The following is a 21,019-nucleotide window of genomic DNA, read 5'->3' as shown; positions in this document are numbered from 1 at the left end:
ATACCGTTAGTCAGACTGGAGTGGGATTTGGAGTACTGTGCACGCACCAAAATTCTACCCGGAAGTAGAAGGAGACGACGTTTAAACTGATATATCACGATAAACATGCACAGCGGGTACAAAACAACCAGAACCACAGCGCCGTTCATCTCACCGTGCACTTGTTTTTCTGTGACGTAAAGGTCAACAGGAAACTGACACACAAGCTTATAGACAGATACAGCGCCACCTGTGGAGGCGGGGTCATATGTACACGGCCAATCAATCGTTTTTCTCCTCCGGGCAAATTGTCCGATGTCCCGTCTTAGTCGGACTATGACCTTAGCTCTATTGAACTCTATTCTGTGCATATAAATGTACTGATTAACGCTGAGCTCTACAATGCCATGTTTTTTATTCTCCATCTTTGGGATGGCAGATGAGTATTTTCAGCAAAAACACAGTAATATGGATGGAGCCCTAAGGTCTCTGTTGAACTTCCCACCATTACTGTACAGTCTGTTCTACCACGAGACTCTAACTTGGACAAAGAGTATCCACATGCCTCCTATATAAGAATATACTGCTACTAAGGCACATTCTTCTCTTCCCTCCACTGTTTAAAGCTCTATATGGTTTTTATTGCCCTGCTGAAAAAAAAGTGAGAAGCTATTGAAACAGCATCGCCCACCACTTTCCTCCACACCTCCCATTATGTCTTGAGGCAGCAGCAGTAGCCTCGAGCTCGGAGGAAACCTTGAATCCAAGGTTCTGCTGGGACTTTTAAAAGTTAATGCGTATCCTTCTCCAATGCCTCGCAAAACTACCGCCGCGGTGGCCTTGAGCAAGGCACTTAAAGGAGCGCGTCTCCATGTGTTCCACAAGCACCTGCTGCTGGCCAAACAGCCCCCCGAAAAACAAAATGGTTCCCAGCTTGCTCAGGTTTTGTTTTTTTTGTGTTTAATGGGGATTTAGTTTGTAAAAAGCTCTCTTTGCCTCCGACTCTTCACGGTCTCTCTGTACCGGCGGCATCTGTTCACTTCAGCGCGGCGAGGCTGTAGGGGCCACATCAGGGGGACTTAAGACGCCGTTGAGAGTCCACGCGGTCCTTATCTGAGCACACGCAGGTGAAAAACAACACAATATTTGACTGTGCACTTCATGGAATACAATCCAAAGTACAAATGTATGTTTTGAGCTTTCAGCAGTCACTTTTCTTTTCATAATATCAGGGTACTTTACGGTCACCTGACCTCCACTCACGCGCCCCCTAATCTCTTTTAAATGACGTGAAACTGTATATTAACCATAATATTTGACCGTTCACGTCATGGAATACAATCCATCTGTTGGATCAACTCAGTAGTACAGCAGGATGAGAGGATTATCAACCACTAACCCCCCAAAAACAACACTTCAAAAATACTGTTACATAGTTACTCACGCTAGTTGTGACCTTGTTAGAGCTTTAAACAAAGTGAAAATTTATATTTTGAGCTCAGAGAAGTCACTTTTCATTAATTTTTTACACCTAACGTTTATTTTGTAAGTTGCACAGTAAGAAAACAAAAATCGGCATCCGTCAGAACAACTATTCTCTTTTCCCAGTGTAAGTATCTTCTTATTTTGGATCCCTGCTGAGGCGACATTTATCTGTTGTTTAGAGGACTGGAGCAGCACCTGTGTGTGTGTGTGTGTTTATTTGCTGTATTATAATTCACTGTGTTCATTTTCTGCTCCAGCAGATTTATAATGTCGTGGTCAAACCCGCGGTGACCTTTCTCAAGGGTTTCTTCAACTGAAGGTTTCCCAAATGTTTACACAGAATACAGATAGGTACTTATTGTTTGTTTGCTTGTTTGTCACCTTCCTTTTCTTATTTTGGACCTTTTCACAAAGGAAAAAAGGGGCCACATTTTCTATTTATCTTTATCTCTCTTTAAACATTTATTTTCTCACTTATTATTGCTTTTTATGCTCCTGTTGTCCACACATTGTGCAGGTGTATGTGGTCATAAATGTAAATGTAACTCCTTTAAAACTGTTAAAAAATCTTCCCCAAAAAGTAACAGTTACTTTCTCACCTCCTACTGTAATAAAAGTGTTAAACGCTCATGTCGTCCACAAATTATGTCTCTACATATATACATTATAGCAGATTTATACTGTAGTGGTGATACCCACGGTGACCTTTCTCGAGGTCTTTTCCAAATTGAAGGTTTTCCAAACATTTTTATTTGTCACCTTCCTTTCATTAACTCACTATCGTCTAATTTTGGACTTTTGAGGAGGAAAGAAAAGGACAGATTTCTCTTTATCTACAAAGAAAACTTATAAAAATTATTAATGCTTTTTATGCTTTGCGTTTTTTCTCAAACTCAAATGACCTGGGGGCCACTGAGTGTCTAGTTTGGCCAGTAGGGGGCAGTGAAGTGAAAAAAAGAAAGAAAAAGACATCATAATAATATTTAATTTATAATGATATTTGACATAATTTCAAAATAAAAGTGTTCACAATATAAACTTATTTATTTAACACCTAAGCCTCAAAATGTCCGTCTGGAATTGATTTGGCTTATTTTAACCGTAAAAGGAACAGAAAATGTCCTGGGACGAAGTGCTTTTGCCCTTTTTTTCCAGAATAACTTTATATATCTGGCACTTATTCACAATTTACTGCACATTACAATAGTGCATTAACAATTTAAAATGAAGAAAATACACTGTAGTTGTACACAAACACCAGATTTTGAAATGTGAACCGCATAAAACATATTTAAAATAACATTTATTTGAGTCTTTGTCTCTCAATGTGCAAAGACGCTGATTCGCCGCCTTCCTGCAACAGTGCGAGTGAAATTACCGTAATAACTTCTCGGCTTTCAGAAACTGTTGGAATTTTTCGGATAGTACAGTAATTATGTAATTATGGTAATGAAAATTGCACTTGTGCAAATGTATACATTTGGTGTTAAAGGGTTAATTAAACAAAAAGCTAAAAAATTAAACATTTTAAATGTTTAAACGCAAAAACGTCATATACGTGTGTACCATCTATACGTATATATGATTTGTTATTCTGCAACACCATATTCTTTCAGTGCGTGTTGAAAAAGAGGTAAAAAACTAAATAAATACAGAGTAGAGTTACAGGTCAGTGACCGTTTCCTGTGGCGCCACGGTGACACTGACACACTGATGTGTTTTTAAATGAAATGAAAGTGTATATTAACCATACACACACACACACACGAACGCACACACACCGGATGCCATCAAACAGAACAAATCCGCGCCTCTTTGCTCTCGAAACCCCCCGAAGCGTTCACGGTGTCATTTGAGATGGTGATTATCGCCGACGATGCATCAGGGTGCTCTTGTCTCCTCTCAGGCTAACAACATGGCTGCGTCGCTGGGTTTAAAGGGGAACACGGACACAGATGGGCTTCCACTTTGAAACCCTATCGCCTTCCACTTCCACTTGATGTCCTATTAGACCTCGGGCCAAATTGAATTGGATTCTCTTCCTGTTGTGCTCGCATTACATGTAACATCTGCTCTGTGTGTGTGTGTGGTGGGGGTAAATGGTGAATGGGGGGGGGCGTGGAGTCTGAGGGCACTTCCTATTCATTAGATTATGTCGCCTCATGTCAATTAATGAAATGGGGGCAGTTCAGAGGTTGAAGCTCTGTGGTTCCACGTCGGCTGCGATGCCAATAAAACTCTGTTATGACAGATACTACGAATAAAAAAAAGAAAGTAATGATGCAAAACAAACCAGACAATTCAAGCTGTCAATCAACTTCCTGGAGCTTTTTCTATGAAAGCTTGGATAAAAATAAACCGATGCAGGGAAGTTTCTCTTTATCTCCAATTTACAGAAAATGGTCTATATCACTGAGCAAACAACACAAAACGGGCAGCTGCCCACTGCTCCATTGACTCCCAGAGAAGCTGAGCTTCCGTGGAAGTGGCGTTTTTGTCGTCGCTGACAGTATTCGTCATGCGTACTTCTCATTGCGGTAACTCCTAGACGATTTGTGATATCTAGGAAATTCTAAAACTATCTGTCCAGGGTGTGACCCCATCTTTTCGCTCTCCTATGTCAGCTGAGATTGGCACAGCACCCTCATGTGAAGGATAAAGCAGTAGAAGATGGATGGATACTGGAAAGCAGAAAGAAATAGAGCTTGAGTGAAAGTTATCTTGGAAAGCATAAATCCAGGCGGCGGCGTCATCATCATGGCGGTCATACGAGGGTTAAACACGGGCACAGAAATGAAGAACTCGGTGGAACGCAGCAGCGACACGCACACACATCCGGAGCAATCACGCCTCGGACCTTGTCAAGAATCCAAACTTGTACTCGAGGTGTTTAAGTAAAAGCCGGGCCGCCAAGTCAAGGGGAAATATATAGAGAGAGGGTGTTATGAGGAGAGCAGACATTTGATCTTGAGAAAGAGAAGTGCATAAATGTCTCTTCAAGTAAAAGGTCAGGAGAAATTGTTAAGAGGGTTTAGAGAGAGGAGAGAGAGGAGAGAGAGGAGCGAGGGCATCCTTACAGCATTACTAATGCTCCAGTGTGAGCGTTGGCCTATCCATCTTTATCTTATCCTCCTTTTACTCGGCATCCAACACACTGCTATTACGTTTGAAAACGGTCAGATAATACCTCAGTTCACCCTCAAACACCATTAACGCACTTTTTTTTTTTTTCCTTCTGCCAACGATTAACTTTGGAATAATCCTCTTCCCACTCCTTCTTCTTCTTCTGCGGCGGCAGCGGCGGCGCGTATGCAAATAAAGCCTCCGCCATCCAAAATGGCTTTTAAGCATTATCATTCAATTAGCTATGACGGCAACACAAAGTGCAGATGAAACGATACGTTAGCCCCCCGAGGATGAAGGACGTATTAGCACTTGAAACACTGCAGCGAGTCCTGCTCTCTGCTTCCTCTCCTCTCCGAGGAACGTCTATTTGCAAATCAGTCGGTTCAGGCTTATCTTTGGAGAAGACCAAACTCTGTGTGAACGATCTCAGCACCTGTGCTGCTTTACATTTAACATCATCTTCATCTCTATATATATATATATATGTACACACGTAGGGTAATTGTGTTTAACACTCAGTGGGGAAGGTTTGTTCAGCCCGTGTGTTTGCATGAAATCAAATCACTTTGGCGATTTAGAGCAAAGTGCAGTTAATCAGCCGTTCCGTAAGCTATTTGGTACATATTGTGCGACATCATGCGTCTAATGAGGCGTGCACACATGTTCAACGCACGTCCATCTGATTTAATGGAGCCCAAATGTGAATCACCGTGAGGTTGAGATGAAAGCTACTTAGTGGTGGCCCTGGGTTTAAAGGGATGATATTTAAAAGTCACTATTTCCCCGGCCAATGGTGAGAAACTATGATGATTTAGCTCATGGTTCACTGATGAAAGTATAATGTAATAGTTCTGTATGTGCATTAAAACACCTGCAGCTGCAACTTCACGTTAAACGCGATGGAAACTGGTTTTTGTCTGGTGTCTCCTGATTAAAGACCGGGGACACGGACTTCCTTTCTGAATTTTATTTTTTTTAAATTTATTTTTCTTAAAAGGCAGCTTTATTTTTTCACATCGCACTCATTTTCATAAACAGGGTTAACTCGATGTGACTCGATGTTAAAACGTGGAAACATTAAAACACACCATTTTAACCAAATAGTTTATAATAAAAATTAAAATAGATTAAATGGAGCATAAAAATATGAAAGAGGAAGCATATAATACGACACAGAGCAGCGTAAAACAATAATCTATTCAATTATTAAAAGAAGGCAAAATATAATTTTTTTTAAAATGGTTTTATAAAGAGAATAGAATTGTTTTGGTGATGATTTCAGTTATTATTAGTATTTTCATTATTATTAGCAGCAGAAGCAGTATTGTAGTTATTATTACAAGTGTTTTAGTAGTTCTAGTAGTATTTCAGTTATTATTACAAGTATTATTATTATTAGTAGCAGTACTATTCGCAGTATTTTAAGTTATTATTACACGCACTATTATTATTTGTTGAAGTAGTAGTATTTCAGTTATTACAAGTATTATTTTTATTGTTATTATAACGTTCATTTTACAAACAGTCATCCTTGGTGGAGTAAAAACAGTGGCTGTTTTTACTCCACCTAAATAACTAAATAGGTTCCTCTGGATCTATTTGTAATGTTTAGAAGAATTTCCAGTTAATCTGTCCCTAAAATGTCTGATACCTGGATGTTCTTCACTCGACTGGGTCTCAATTAGTGGAGACGTGGTGTTTTCTCAGTTTGAGCCTCACTTTGTAATTTAGGCTGATGGGAGCGGTGTATTTCCACATTACATTCACGGGACAGCTTTAATGAGGCATAATTTGCAGATTAAAAAGGAAGAATATATAACTGGTGTGACACCATCAGCGGGAAATGGAACATTTCATCATTGATCCTTTATATGCTCCCATAAAAACGCTCAATAATTTATGTCATCAGTCTCCCTGGTCCGGCGGAGGCTGTTTGGAAGCGGCGGCGGCGGAGCCAAGATATAATGCAGTGGTCTCCTGATTAAAGACCTGCTAAGAATCTATCATTTAGTGAATGTCACGCTTCCTCGGGGGCCGTCGAGATACCGGCGGCGACAGTTTGACACCAAATACCTCGCGATCAATTAGTGAAAAGGCGAGCTCTTAAAAGAAGTACCAGGTTTTTCTTTCAAAAGTCTTTGATAAGGTTAAAAAAACGCCGTCACCTACAGGATTTTTCTCATTTCCCTCGTGTCCTTGTTTTGATCATGAGCCGCGTTGCGTTACATAACTGCAGCAAAGGCGTGAAAACGTGCGAGGTATGAATAATAGATTAGAAGGAATACATTGAACATGCATGACGTTGACATCGTGTCGGTGCCAAACCTGATGTCAGGTTTGTACTTCCTTGTTCTTATTTTTGTCCAAATGTGTTTTTTGGTGGTGATAGTTGAGTCTCCATGTTGATGAAAGAGCTTCACCCTCTTTTTGAACATCATGATCATCAGGCCGCCTGGATTTATTTACACACAAGATGCCACTTGGTTTAAAGATTATTTGGCAAAATAGGACACAATGTGGAGGTGTACCTCAAGGCTCAGTCCTAGGACCCATCTTGTTTACAATCTTCGTGTGATGATTCCGTAATTTACTGCTTTACTGTTGACATTCGATTGCACAAGTGCGCCTTTGATGCAGTGCAGACACAGGTGGACAAATTGAAATTGGTTTTAAATGCTGACAAATCTAAAGTAATGCTATTTTCAAATGCATCTGTTCCCTTGGAGAAGCTCTTGAGCTGGTCCCCAGTTACAAGTACCTTGGATTAATTATCGATGGGAAGCTTTCATTCAAAGTGCATGTTAGAAATTCGGTCTCTATATCTTTTATCTGGTTAAATAAAATAAAAAATAAAAGGCGGGGTCACAACCTGGGCAGATCGCCAGTCCATAGTTTCTGAATTTTCTACATATCACAAACTAGGAGTTACGTTAATGAGAAGGACACATGACAAATCATAAAGAGGACCTACTGTGTCAAATAAAGGGTTTTGTATTCAATTTCTGTTGATGGACATCCCCTAATTCTACACACAGCACCTTTAATGACCCTATATTATAATGCAAGATTAAGTACATAGAGATACTCATTTGCATCCTACATAAATGTATAATATACCTCTAAATTTGCATAGAATAAAGTGAAAACAGAACAGATTAACATGGTCTGATGACCGTGTCAAACCCCCTTGAATGTCTGATTTAATTAAACCCTTTCAATCTAGATTTTGATGAATGTGTGCGGAACAATGTGAGGAGACCTTGCTGCATGTTTTACACCGTGGACAGATCATAGTTTTTGAATGGATGGGTCTAGGAGTTACGGTAAAGGCCTTTTGCACACTGGACACCAATTATTTGCACGTTTGAAATTTTTTTCTCGGATGCTCTCGTCCTCATAATTTATCTGTTTCATATGCGTCGCGCTCGGCGTGCATGTCACCTTTAATGTCAAAGCCTGAAGTGCTTTATCTGAATCATTTAACGGAATTCTGATCCGTGTCCATTTATTGTTTTGAGTTACAGATTTATCTAAATTCTTTAAATTGTAGAAACAGCTCACTTTCCCTGTTTCTACAAAGCAGATCTTATCACGGTTACAGACAATTTATGGAAAACTAACTTTCATTTCATTTCGAGTCCACTGCATGTGATCGCAGCGTATTGATGAAAGGATTGCAGATGCCTCGTGGCGGTGAGATCCTCGCCTGGATACGAGGCCGAGGCTGAGGCTGACGCAATCTATAGGGTTTCAGACAACAGGGTTTCCCACAGGGAACACACTGAGCCTCAGTTGCAAGTTACACAAGCATCTCCTACACAGAAGCACTGTTTATTACTGTGTTAGTTTATGAATTCAATTCTCTTTTCAGGTTGAAATTATTACATTTTTTTCACTGTAAAATGTATTTTTAGCCTTTGTAATTAGGGAAATGACTACGTATTGTTTGTGCAGTGTAAAATATGTGCAATAAACGCAGATATTATAATTAGTAATGTACTGAGTGGGTGAAGAAGTGGTAGGAACAAGCAAGCAAGAACTTGTCTCTGCTCCTTCATTGAACATGCACGATATAATATTCAATAAGTGTTACATGTATATTGGTTTTTCTTCATTATCTACCTTTGAGATTATTATTAGTTGGCGATGGTGATGAGTAGGTGATCACCCAAGAATGTTCCCATTCAAATGTTGGTGAGAATCCACGGATCTGTAAGTATTTTAAAGCTCATCCGATGAATGAAATTTGGTGTGTGTATGTAAGACCAGACTCTCTACCATCTGACTAAATTTCATCTGGATCTAATCCAGATTACAGATTTGGTGTCCATATAAACATGGATTATATCTCAGCGTCAGATCTCGTTAAACTTTTTGTTAATTGTCAAACAAGCACCTGTGTAAACAGATCACATACAAACTTAAAATGCTTATTTTTATCCTTTACGACTCTCTGCCAAGTGGCCTCCACTCTTGCTGATGCGATGGCCCAATTTCCCCCCACGTCGATCAATAAAGCATCATCTCGCCTTTTCACGAAGCACTTTAGACATTTTAATCTAAAACGACGACGACGACATCTCATCTTAAATGAACAGTTGGCCAAACTTCTGATAATATGTCACGCCGTCACGAGCCGAGAAGAGTGAAAGAAAATGTCGAAGTTAGAGCCATAAAATTGTGACGACGACGACTTCTTGTATTAGACTCAATCTGTTTTTTTTGTTGTTTTTTTTTAAAACCACCATTCTCTGACAGATCTGTCGATGGATTTGCCCCCGAGGAGTGAGAGGACAACGCTGATGTATGCAATTCACAGAGACAGGAGCGCGCTCACATTATATTACCGCTACATCAGTCACAGTCTGGAAGTGAAGTCAATTTCAAAAGAGTTTAAGAAACACAGGGATCCAAAAGCACAGATTCTCCTCTTCACACATTTGGGAGACGAAAAGGAGTTTTTCTTCAGTGTTTTGCTCATGATTTCTTTGATACTGGAGCCTTTATGTTAATATCCTGCACCATAACGAACGCTGACGTTTGCAGACTTTGGTCCCCACTAAAACGCTCAAATCTGTGCGTGAGTGCAACGCTGCAAGTCACAACTTTGGCGAATAATTCACGATGACCAATCGACGTTGAGATGATGGATCGTCTTGTTGGTCATTGTGTGTCATTTGCTCGCCGACATGGACCATTTTCATTTGTACATACGGACTGTAAATAAAACACTATTACAGCATTTCAGTTTTTCCCACGGTGTCACTTTTGGTGTAAATGCAGCAAAATAAAAGTGTGTTTCCCTCCTCTAGTAAAATGTACATAATCTAAACCTAATTTTAAAACAAATAGCTAACTATAGCAGCTCTCTTTTTAATTATTGAAATGCAGTAAGAAGGCTGAAACAAGGACACTTTTTTGAAAAGAAATGAGAGAGAAACGACAGAGATATAGAACAAGCATGACAAGGAGCTTGTGTGGGTTTGTTTATGTTTTGTGGTCAGCATTATCGGTGGCATGTGCATCTGTCTACCAAAGTCTTTTGACGCCCTGCTAAAATCTGCTTTGCTTCACTGCAATCACTGCGTCTAATTAATGTTACGTTGTGCTGATTTTTAATTTTTTCCTTCATGTCGTACATTGAAAGTTATTCATTATGTCGGGCCGTATTCAGCAGAACTGCTCTAATTATAACACTCTGGGGATGAAGCAGCAATGCTGAGCTTTGCTCCATTAAACCACGCCGGACAAAGACACTCGTTATTACCATACATGTTCCCAGCCTGCTGGTGTTCGCCATTAATTAGCAATTAATAAATTGGCAACAGGGTTAAACACGAGCGACGTGAATAAAACGGTAGGACAAAGACGAGGAAAAAAATACAATCTCACTGTTAGTGGGTAAAAATAAGACAGTATTTCTCATATTGAAGTGTTTGTTACCTCGATGAAACATTAAAATGTGTGTAAGGAAACAAAATGTCACAAAAATATTCAATTCATTCGGTTAAAATGTGGAAAATAATCACCTTTAAACAAACAAGCGCAGATGTAGACACGAGCAATGACAGAAAAAAACAAAACATGTCACCCATGGCAACAGTGTGCCTCATTATTGTGTGTTTTATAGTTATTTTTTTGGATGCTACATTTTAGAGTTTAATAGCCCAATTAATCTGACGCATTTGCAGATCCACACGCCGGATCATAAGAGCTGCGTGTATCTGTGTCGACGCCGCACAAGAAACACACGGTCTGGAGAAAACAGATACCTGGTGAGAACAAGGGATCCGTTGTGTCGATGCAGAAACAAGGAATCAGCGCCGTCTAGTGTCGGATAGACGGACCAGAGCGTGAGAAGAGAAACATCTCTGAGAAAATCACTGCGATTGTTGACAATGACGTGTTTTCTGGTCCATGAAGGCCACCGTAGTTTCCTGATAATGCTGGGAGGGGAACGGTTTGTTGCATTCTGCAGTCTCACCATTAGAGGTCACTATTTCTTACTCACTGGACCTTTGAGCAGAAGGTCAAAGAGGTCTTACTCGAGATTGTTATGGACTTCTGACCTTGGAGACCATATCAGGGATGAGGGGCACACGGTGGTAGAATGGCTAGCACTGTTGCCTCACAGCAAGAAGCTCACCAGTTTGAATCCTGGTCCGACCAAGACACTTTTAAAATGGAAAGCACATCAGTGATGAGGGGACACACAGTTGCACTGTGGCTGGCACTGTTGCCTCACAGCAAGAAGGTCACAGGTTTGAATCCTGGATTGACTGAAACGGCTGAAATCCATGGTCCAACCGCGACAAATGGAAGCCATGTGAGGGGCCACACAGGTGTACAGTGGATAGCAGTTTTGCCTCACAGCAAGAAAGTTATCGGTTTGAATCGCGGTTCAATCAAGAATGATTTAAATATCATAACCATATCAGAGCTGAGGGTCACGTGGTGGAATGGTGGCTACCACTATTGCCTCACAGCAAGCAGGTCACCTGTTCAAATCCTGGATCTGCCAAAAATGGCTAAAATCTGTGAAACTTTAAAAAATAGAAATCATATGAGGGATGAAGGGGCCACACGGGTGAATTGTGGATCACAGTTTTGCCTCACAGCAAGAAGGCAATCGGTTTAAATCCTGGTTCAACTGCAAAACTTTAAAAATGGAAACATCAGTGATAAGGGATAACACAGTGAAACAGTGGCTACCACTGTTGCCTCACAGCAAGAAGGTAATCGGTTTGAATCCTGGTTTGGATCGGCCAAGCATGCGACGTCACTGTTCGCCCAGTGTCGGCCGGCGTCGTCTCCGGCTCCCTGCATCCCTCATGTGGAGGATGAAGCAGAAGACACTTCAATGAAGAGCTGGAATTATTTTGCACTTTCTTCAACCAATTTGTTTTGAAGGACAATCACAGACGTCCTCCCACACACAGGTTCCTCCTCAAAACAAAAGACTCTTTCAAGGCCGTTTAATCATCGAGGAAAGGAGAAACTAAGTTTACGAGATAAACTGCTTTATGTGTGGCTTCCACTCTCACACTGTTCCCCTGGAAAAGCCTCAATTCATTGCTTTGTTCTACTCCCACAATGCTGGTGAAGCTTCATAGTCAATTTCAGAAGAGCTGCAAATTACCACAATTTGGTTTTCATGACTGTATAGTGAAGAGAATAAAAGAAAAAAAACTTCATCATAAAAATGAACAAACAGGCACAGTTGGATCCTGAAGGCTCCATTTGTTTAACTGGATTTCAGACGAGCGCAGATGCACTGGTGAGGTTTCACAGCTGCTAATGTGCTTAATTTTTTATTATAAATGAACTATAACGCTGATCAGAGGAAAAGCTCCTCCACGAATGAGACCCTCACTTTTGCTCCTGGGGAAAAGCTGCGATGAGGAAATGAGATTGGTTTGTAGACGTACGAGTTTATTTGCCAGGAGGCCGTCGGCTGCATAAAGATTTCCTTCCTGCCTCTGATCATTACACTTCACCGCCGGGGGGATTCTCTTCATCCCCTCACTGGCGCGTATTTAGTTTAGTCATGGTATTAACATTTTTGTAACCTTTGTTTGTTCACGGACGCTGTTAGTGACACAGACTCCTGATTTAAACCTGAGGAGACACACGCGACGCGACTGCAATCATCTTCTCTCTTGTTGACCGCCGAGCTGTCGGGAGTGTGGCTCTCTGCTCGCGGCACCTCCGCGGTGGCGACTTTGATAGTCGCTCAGTTTTCCACACACGCCGGACTTGAAACGAGGAGCTTCCAGCTCTTCTTCTTCTCCGCAGCCCGGTGGGTCTTTTTGATCGTCTTTTGTGCGGCGGTTGGCGTTTGAAGAAGACTCGTAACAAAAGGTGCGACGTCTCGTGGATTGATCCAAACAATCAATTTACCAGCGGCTTTGCGCTGAAAGACTTGTAACTAAGAGGATCGCCTTTTGTCGGCTGAAATGTTTCCATACAAGACATCACATCACGTCACATGTGGCAGGTCTCAAACACGGTCTGCGACTCACTTCCTCGCAAATCTTCACAACAGCATTGTGGATTTTCACTCTCATTCCATTCGGGGATTAATGATGAGTTTTTCCCCAACATGGACGGAGAGATAACGCCGTCACAGGACTGCGTCACTGTGGGAATTCTGTTATTAAGCCTGCAGCTGTGGAAAAACACGTACTTATCCACACTGAGCCGACGACTTCCAAAGGCTTTTTACCCAGTCACTTACACTGATGTGTCCAACAATGAAGCGTCTCATTTTCGGTCCATACCCTGCACATATACATATGTCATACAGTATATACTGCTGCTCTGTCACTGTCCCTCAGCGTCGTCTTACAAGGTGTTCATCCGTGGATATCCAGCAAGACTAACCCGGATATTTAACACAATATCAATCTATCTATCAATTAAAGTCAATTGAAAGGCTACCAAAGGTAGGTTCCCACACCTTGGTTGACATCAAATTCAAGCACTTTCCAGGGCCAATTCCCTGAAATTCAAGGACCGAATTAATACGGTCACCGTAACTATTGCACAACAAAAGAACGGCATGTTTAGCAATAAACGTGTCGCATTTCTACCGATTTTTTCTTGCATTTCTTATCCGAACAATGTGCACACGCTGGCGCCTTTAGTGAGTCACCTGCTGTCAAGCAAACAGTTGGACAGTTATGCCATTAACAGACAGACGTTCCTTGAATTTATTGATAGAAAATGCTTTATTTATCGATGAGGTCAGGGGTCAAACGACCTGGGGGTCGATGAGTATCCAGTCTGGTCATGAGACAAAAAAGGTCCACTATGTGGGAAATTACCGATATTCCTGATGATATTTCACAAAATTTCAAAGTAAACGTGTTTGTTATTGTACACAGTTGCACCGTGAAATCAAAAATTAACTGTAGAAAAACACTAAACACTGCTCATGTATATATCATTTTACATTAAATCCATTTAAAAGTGTGATTCATATAACCTTAGGTATTATTATTATTATTATTATTATAATAATATAATAAAAATATTGATCATTGTTCATGGCAATAGCCTAATAGAATAATCATATTCTGTCTAAAATCTAGCTACAGGTCATGGGCCAGTTGTCATTATGACTCGATATATAGGGGCCGCATAAAATGGAGTGGGGGGGCCACATGTGGCCCATGGGCCGCAAGTTTGAGACCTCTGGATTATGTATTTGACCAAAACAAGTGGTCAGATATGCTATTGCGAGACAAAGACATTCAAAACATTGTGTTTTCTCACCCAAAAGTAGTCTACTAAGAAGAGTGGAAGGTGGTGATGAAATGTCAAATGACTGCCAACTAGTGGTCGGAGGCTTAAATACACCACAAAACCACGATCAAGAATATTTCCATATAAAAACAGCGCTTCAATATTACACCATGAATTGTTGCAATATTTTAGTGCATCAATGTTGTCTCATGTGCCTGGTAAACAGTGTTAATCGAGGCATTTAATTAGTTGTTCTCCAAGGTCAGAAGTCCATAACAATCTCAAGTAAGACCTCTTTGACCTTCTGCTCAAAGGTCCATATTAAAAATCGGAAGTGTAAAGAAACAATTTTCAGGGCTTTTTCCGCAGCCTGACTCTGTCTCAGCCCCCGGATCCGAGTAAATCCTCCACTTTTGTGAGAAGACAAAGAAGAAGACGTTTTCTCGGTTTCACAGCTTGTGACACTGTCAAAATAAAAGCTCTTCACAGTGCCACGACCAGAACACCCTCAGTGCACTGCTGCCGCTGCTGCTGCTAAAAAAGAATATATATGAAGATAACCTATCTTTGTTTTAAACTTCCTTCACACCACTGTCACACACAGGTTCTAGTTGTTTTTGTTCCCATGGTGACGGGCTTCACAACTGACGTCTCAATCACCATAACAACAAGAAAAAGAAAAGAATAAAAAGGTCGGGTGCAGGAGACGCACTTGGATGTGGACACGCAGGTGTTTAGTTTTAGAACAATAATAAGAACACATTATCCCTAACGTCTCGTTTCCAAGATGTGTGATGATCAGAGGAGGTCGTGACCTCTTGACTGAGGTGATTTAAGGACGCGACAAACGAAGACTTAACTTTGTTTACTGTGAGATGTTGAAAAAGTTGGCGTTAGAGACTTTGTGCTTAAACCAAACCCATTTATGCAATTAATATAATTATGTTTATTAAGTTATAAAACTCCTATGTGGTAACCAATGGAAACACATTTTAACATATAATTGCACAGTTTTATTTGAATAAGACGACTGCAGGCGGATTATTTTCTCTTTGTTTTCGGGTTAAAGTGCATTTTTTGAAAAAAAAATAAACTTGTCTTTAGCTCTAAAGCTCTCTATAATCAGCCCAAGAGAACTGATTGTTTGCAGGCTGTTTGGGAACGTGTCGGTTATTCTTACTTAAAGACGCCAACATATAGTTATTTTATTCATATTATTATAGTAATTGTTTGATTTTTTTTGTATTTGTTATTGTCCATTTTCTTCATGTTTTCTCTTTTCATCATACTGTTTATGTTGTGCGTGATGTCTAAGCTACTGGACCTTGAATTTCCCCTTGGGTATCAATTAAGTTTTTTGAATTGAATTATCTTTGTATGAGAATAGACTGAATATCGCATGTCTCGACTTCCATGGGATATTTATCGCAGTGAGTTACGTTTTTTCTGTCGCCACCAATCAGCTGATGACCGTACCATTTTACTCCGGTACCTCAAGGGAAGGGTGCCAAAGAATGGAACTGTTGGTGCGGATTATTTTGGTAACACAAAAATAATACGAAACGTACCAAACTGGATCGTTCCACTCGGCTTTAGACTCCAATAAGAACCAGTTAAACATGCTAATTTCTTCTTCATCTTCCCTGTTTTTGTCCTTTCTGCTTCTCCCTGTAGGGGTCGCCACAGAGGACCATCTGCCTCCATCTCACTCGAGCCCTCGTGTCGTCCTCATGTCCTTCACAACATCCATTAACCCTCTCTGTGGTGTTTGGAGAGAACTTCAATGTCATTTGTTTCATTAATCCAGTCATTTCTCAAACACTGGCCCGGGATCCACAGAAGGGTCACAGGAGAGTTTGTTAGGGTTGCCAAATTTTCCTCCCGACTTTTATTGAAGATTTCTATCTGCAGCGGGTTTTTGCCTCTAGAGGGTGGACACAATGATATTAGGTGTTACAGAAATGGAGGAAAATATAATATGAAGTGGTGTACGATGCACACGCGGGCAGTGGGGATGTTGTTCATCGTGAAAGAGGCTGCAGTTACAGGAAACACGACAACATGTGCATGCGTCGCACCAGTTGCCATGTAAACACGTGAGGAATCACATTCTCCTCATCCAGCATATAAACCTACAACATGCATGTGGCGGCTGAACGCCCCTTTAATTGATGAAGTTTCACCTGCAGGCTGTTACAAGGTGTTTTTGAGACTTGTTTGTTTCATGTGGGGCGCGTGATCCAAGGCAATCTTTCATTTCTGATACTCCCAGATGATATTGACGCATGAAATAATGCAATTATGGATCAAAACCGCTGGAAAAAATCTACTGTACTGCCTACTGTACCTTTTAACATCATTTCAGGGTTTAATTTGAATAAGTACGACTGCAGCCAGATTATTTTCTTATTTTTTAGGGTTGAAATATATTTAATGGGACAATTATTTTGTGTATATAACAAAAGATATCTGTTTAAATTCTTCTGCTCTCTATAATCGGCCCAAGAAATGGGTTATTTGTAGGCCATTTGAGAATGTGCTGGTTATTCTAACTTGAGTCAGCGTTTACCATGAAATATTTAATCGTGATGGATAATTTTTTAAAAATCTCGCCGTTTACAGAACGTCCACAGTTTTTACTTCAAGATAAACTTTGGTAACTTTTACATTTTTGCCTCATTTCCCATTGTCTGTGTTACAGGCGGCCTTTTTTGTCTCAACCCATTCATTTTTTACTACATTCTTAATTAGGGTAAGCGAACTACTCGCTGCATTCATGACCTGTTGGGTTTCACGCTACACAAGCTCAAAGTGCTCAAGCACTTTTATCCGGCTTTTTTTCGCTGTTTTCTTTCCTGCAGCTTCCAAACAAACGGTGGTTTGGTGACAACCTGAAGACAAAGAAGCCCCGAAAAAACAATGCTGATTATTGGCAGCAACCAATAGCAACATTGGATCCTTTTAACAGCTAGTAAAGAGCTATTCATGGCAATCGTTTAGCAAAAGTTAGAAAAGTACACAAAAAAACCCCACAGAGTTAACGTCTGCCGCCTGAACTCCTCAATTAATTAAATAGAAGGTAAATAGCAAAGGATTTACACACAAACCTTCCCCGAAAAATCAATACAAGTCCTATAAAAAGTATTCGAAATATTAGATCACACTCATCTAAATCCCCCGTTAGTCAATTATTTGATAGCTAATCACACTGATTTATTCTGTGTTGCTGAAACAGCTGCAGTGAGAAGAATATATTAGTGCGGATGAATCTGCTCATATTAATTCACCCGCTCTCCGTGGGCACAGACTGAGGAGGAGCCGCAGTGATTTTCCACTCCTGCTTATTAATCAACCCTCGACCCAAACTTGCTCGTAACTCATCCGAGAGCTTTAATCTCAGTTTCTCACGACCAAGCCGGAAAATAACCAGCGCTAAATCGACTTAGTTCGGGTCGTACACCTGACTCGTCCTCAGAATTGTATCCCAGTTGGTCGTTGGTGACGACGCAATAATTACCGTGGGTGACATTCGTCCAGATGTTGATATTAACGGCTCGAGTTGTGCATTAAATTCACGATTAGCCCCGATTGGCTTTTCTCAAAAATGTTAATGAAGCCACTTTCTGTTCTGTTCTGACACGTGGGAAACAAGAGATTTCAGAATATTTTCCCCCTAAAACCCTCTCCTCTCCTCTCCTCTCCTCTCCTCTCCTCTCCTCTCCTCTCCTCTCCTCTCCGACAGAAACAGAATCTAATAGTGATTATCTGATACCACTTTGTCTCCTGAAAGTCACATTTCCACACAACAGAAGCTACATTTTTCAATGAGGAAAACATGTGTTGAACCAGAATGACATCACTTCTTTCATGCATATGCAACAAGATGGAGGTGCTTTTTTCATGTGTCGATTATAACGACGCCCTGGTTCTGTTGGGGAACAGATAATGGTTTCTCCCAACTGTGGTGGTTTGCTGGTTGTTCCATTAAAATCAAACCAGAACGCAGAGGTGGAAAGTAATGAATTACATTTACTCGTGTTACTGTAACGGAGTAGGTTTTTTGTGTACTTTTAACCATTTTTACTTTTAACTAACCATTTTAAAACTGTACTGAGTAAAAAAACGAATGATGACAGTTGAGTGAGGACAGGTGAGCGATGAGGACAGGTGAGCGATGAGGAAAGGTAAGCGAGGAGGACAAGTGAGCGATGAGGGCAGGTTAGCAATGAGGACAGGTGAGCGATGGGGACAGGTGAGCGATGAGGACAGGTGAGCGATGAGGACAGGTGAGCGATGAGGACAGGTGAATTGGCACTAATTAAGGTCCCTGAGCATTCGTGCCCATTTTATGTGTTTACATATTTTGATTTGTCAGCACTTTAATTTGTAAAGGTTGGCCTTTAATTAAACACAATTCATCTGAGAAGAAGGAACCTTGTTAAAAAAGTAACTAAGTAACTTTTACTTATACTTGATTAGAATATTTCAGAACTTTCCACCTCTGCCAGCATGTCCTCATAATAACCTTAACTCACAGTTCTCCACATCCCGCAAGTTAAACAACATTAAAAATAATTGAAAAGGTAAAAATATAGCAAATACACACACAAGGCAGAGGAGCCTGGTCATGATAAACGTTAATAAAACAATTCAAATGACAAATTAGCCTGTAATGCAGGACAAGAAATAATTAAGAGCGAAATTAATATCAAAATATGATTGGGTTTAATTAAAAACAGTAAGTTGAAAACAATAAAATGAGTAAATAGTAAACAGGTTTTATGGCTGAAGGCAAGAACAAAGAGAAACTAAGTACAAACCCAATTTGAACACTGAAGTGATAACACTGAACATCTTCGGTTCAAGTGATTTAACAAATTACAGACTTGGACTTTTTATTGCAAAGTGTCCCAAACAACAAAAATCAGGTTTGTACTTATTTAGTGCCAAAAAAGGGAGTTTATAAGGAAATAGAAGGAGGCGACATTACAGATGTCAGCAGCAAAACAAACGTCCGTAACTATCCACAATCAATCTGTCAGTGTTTATTCTGAAACTGTGGTCTGTTTCTATGCAGATGACTAACTTTGTTACACGACAGGTTTCCTACGATGAGTTTACATCTCAACTCCAGCCAGGATTGATGATACATGAAAAACAAATGTAATCTGGGGGTTAATAACATCCATACAAAAAGATACTGAGGACGGAGTTAAGTTGTTTTGGCTATTTTCGGGGAGACAGGCTCGTCTGATAACGTTGTTATCAAGTTTCCATTATTATTTACTCCAATGTCGTGTGTCAATAGTTTTTCTTTATCTCCTTGTTTACAGCTGTTCTTACTGTTTTCCTTTTCCATTTCCCTCCGTTCGACCCGGCAGACGGTCGCCCAGCGCGACTCCAGGTCTGTCTGTCTGACTCCTGCTGTAAGTGCTCGCTCTCGGTGGATCAGACTGATGGGGGTTCTCTCTTTTATGACTGGAAATCTGGACCCAACTCTGCAAAGCGCTTTCAGGTAATGCACGTGATAGTATTTGTTGTGGTCATACACAATAAATAAACCTGAAGTGAAGTGAGTTTTAAGTGTAAATACGGTGCAGAAAGTAAGGCATTAAATATGTTTCACGGCCTCCCAAGTTATTCATTTTTGCTGATGAGTCGTTTAGTTTTTATTTATATTCTCCTTCGGTTTAAAGATGGAAAATAACTCAATGGTAACTCCGCTGGGTTTAGACACACTTTAAATATGCACCTCGCGTTTGTTTCCCTCATGTAAAGTCCCTTAACACAGCAAGAGTGATTTAACTTGAATAACATACACACTGTATTTACCAAGATTCAAATGACTGTTCTTTTAAAGCTAAAGATAAAGCTATTGTATTGACTTGAGATTTAAATTCACATTGTAAAGTGTCAACACTAACCCAAAAAATTCAGGGACTCAAATATCAACAGTTCTTACAGAGGCACAAACACGACATAAGTTTTTTTTTTGTATATACACAAGTTGTTTTTATTTCTGTTTTTTATGAGCGATGGAAACCCTTTGGAACCATATACTATATCAAAAGCTTGGGATTGGGAGACTGAATCATTACACGCGACGTTGTCAGGGTTTTGTGATGATTTATCGCGTCCACGGAAGCGTTAGCGAAGCTGAGGGTCCTTTAAATGTGAAATATGTCTCGCAGCAACATCCACTACGACTGTACATCTGTGTTATGTTGGAAATCAGAGTATTTTTGCCTTCCGTCACTCAGCTGTGTATACAAATACAAATATTTGAATGTTTCCTTGTGTTTGTGTTTGGTGCACCAAGTGAAACCACAGATAATAGAGATTCTTTTTGTGTACATATATTTGCATCTCATTAACACAGTTCTGTATGAAGGATTGTGAGGTAACAGAGTAAAGAGAATATTCCTCTGTGAGTCCAAGTTTATTGTTTTCTTGCTTCAAATGGAGCGTATCAAATGAAAGAATTCAGCCACGACGGAAGATTTCCCGATCCCTCTCTTTGAGTGATTTGGCAGATAAAAGGAAACAAGTGGTGATTAAATATTCACGATAGGTTTGACATGTGGAGGCCTATGTTTTATTGATTGGAAGCAAAGAACAATAGAGATGCACATTGTTTTTTTTTACTTTAAAAGCACTCGGAGTAGAACTTTTTTCTTTTTTT

General features: G+C 40.3%; 1 protein-coding gene across 3 annotated transcripts in view; it reads right to left on the bottom strand.

The window, feature by feature from the left end:
• The window catches only part of tmem132e (transmembrane protein 132E), a 373,228-nt gene that overhangs the window by 123,475 nt on the left and 228,734 nt on the right, over positions 1-21,019 (bottom strand). The window lies entirely within an intron of this gene.

Source organism: Solea solea, chromosome 4, assembly GCF_958295425.1.
Source record: "Solea solea chromosome 4, fSolSol10.1, whole genome shotgun sequence".
NCBI lineage: Eukaryota > Metazoa > Chordata > Actinopteri > Pleuronectiformes > Soleidae > Solea > Solea solea.
This window is presented reverse-complemented; position numbering and strand designations above follow the sequence as displayed.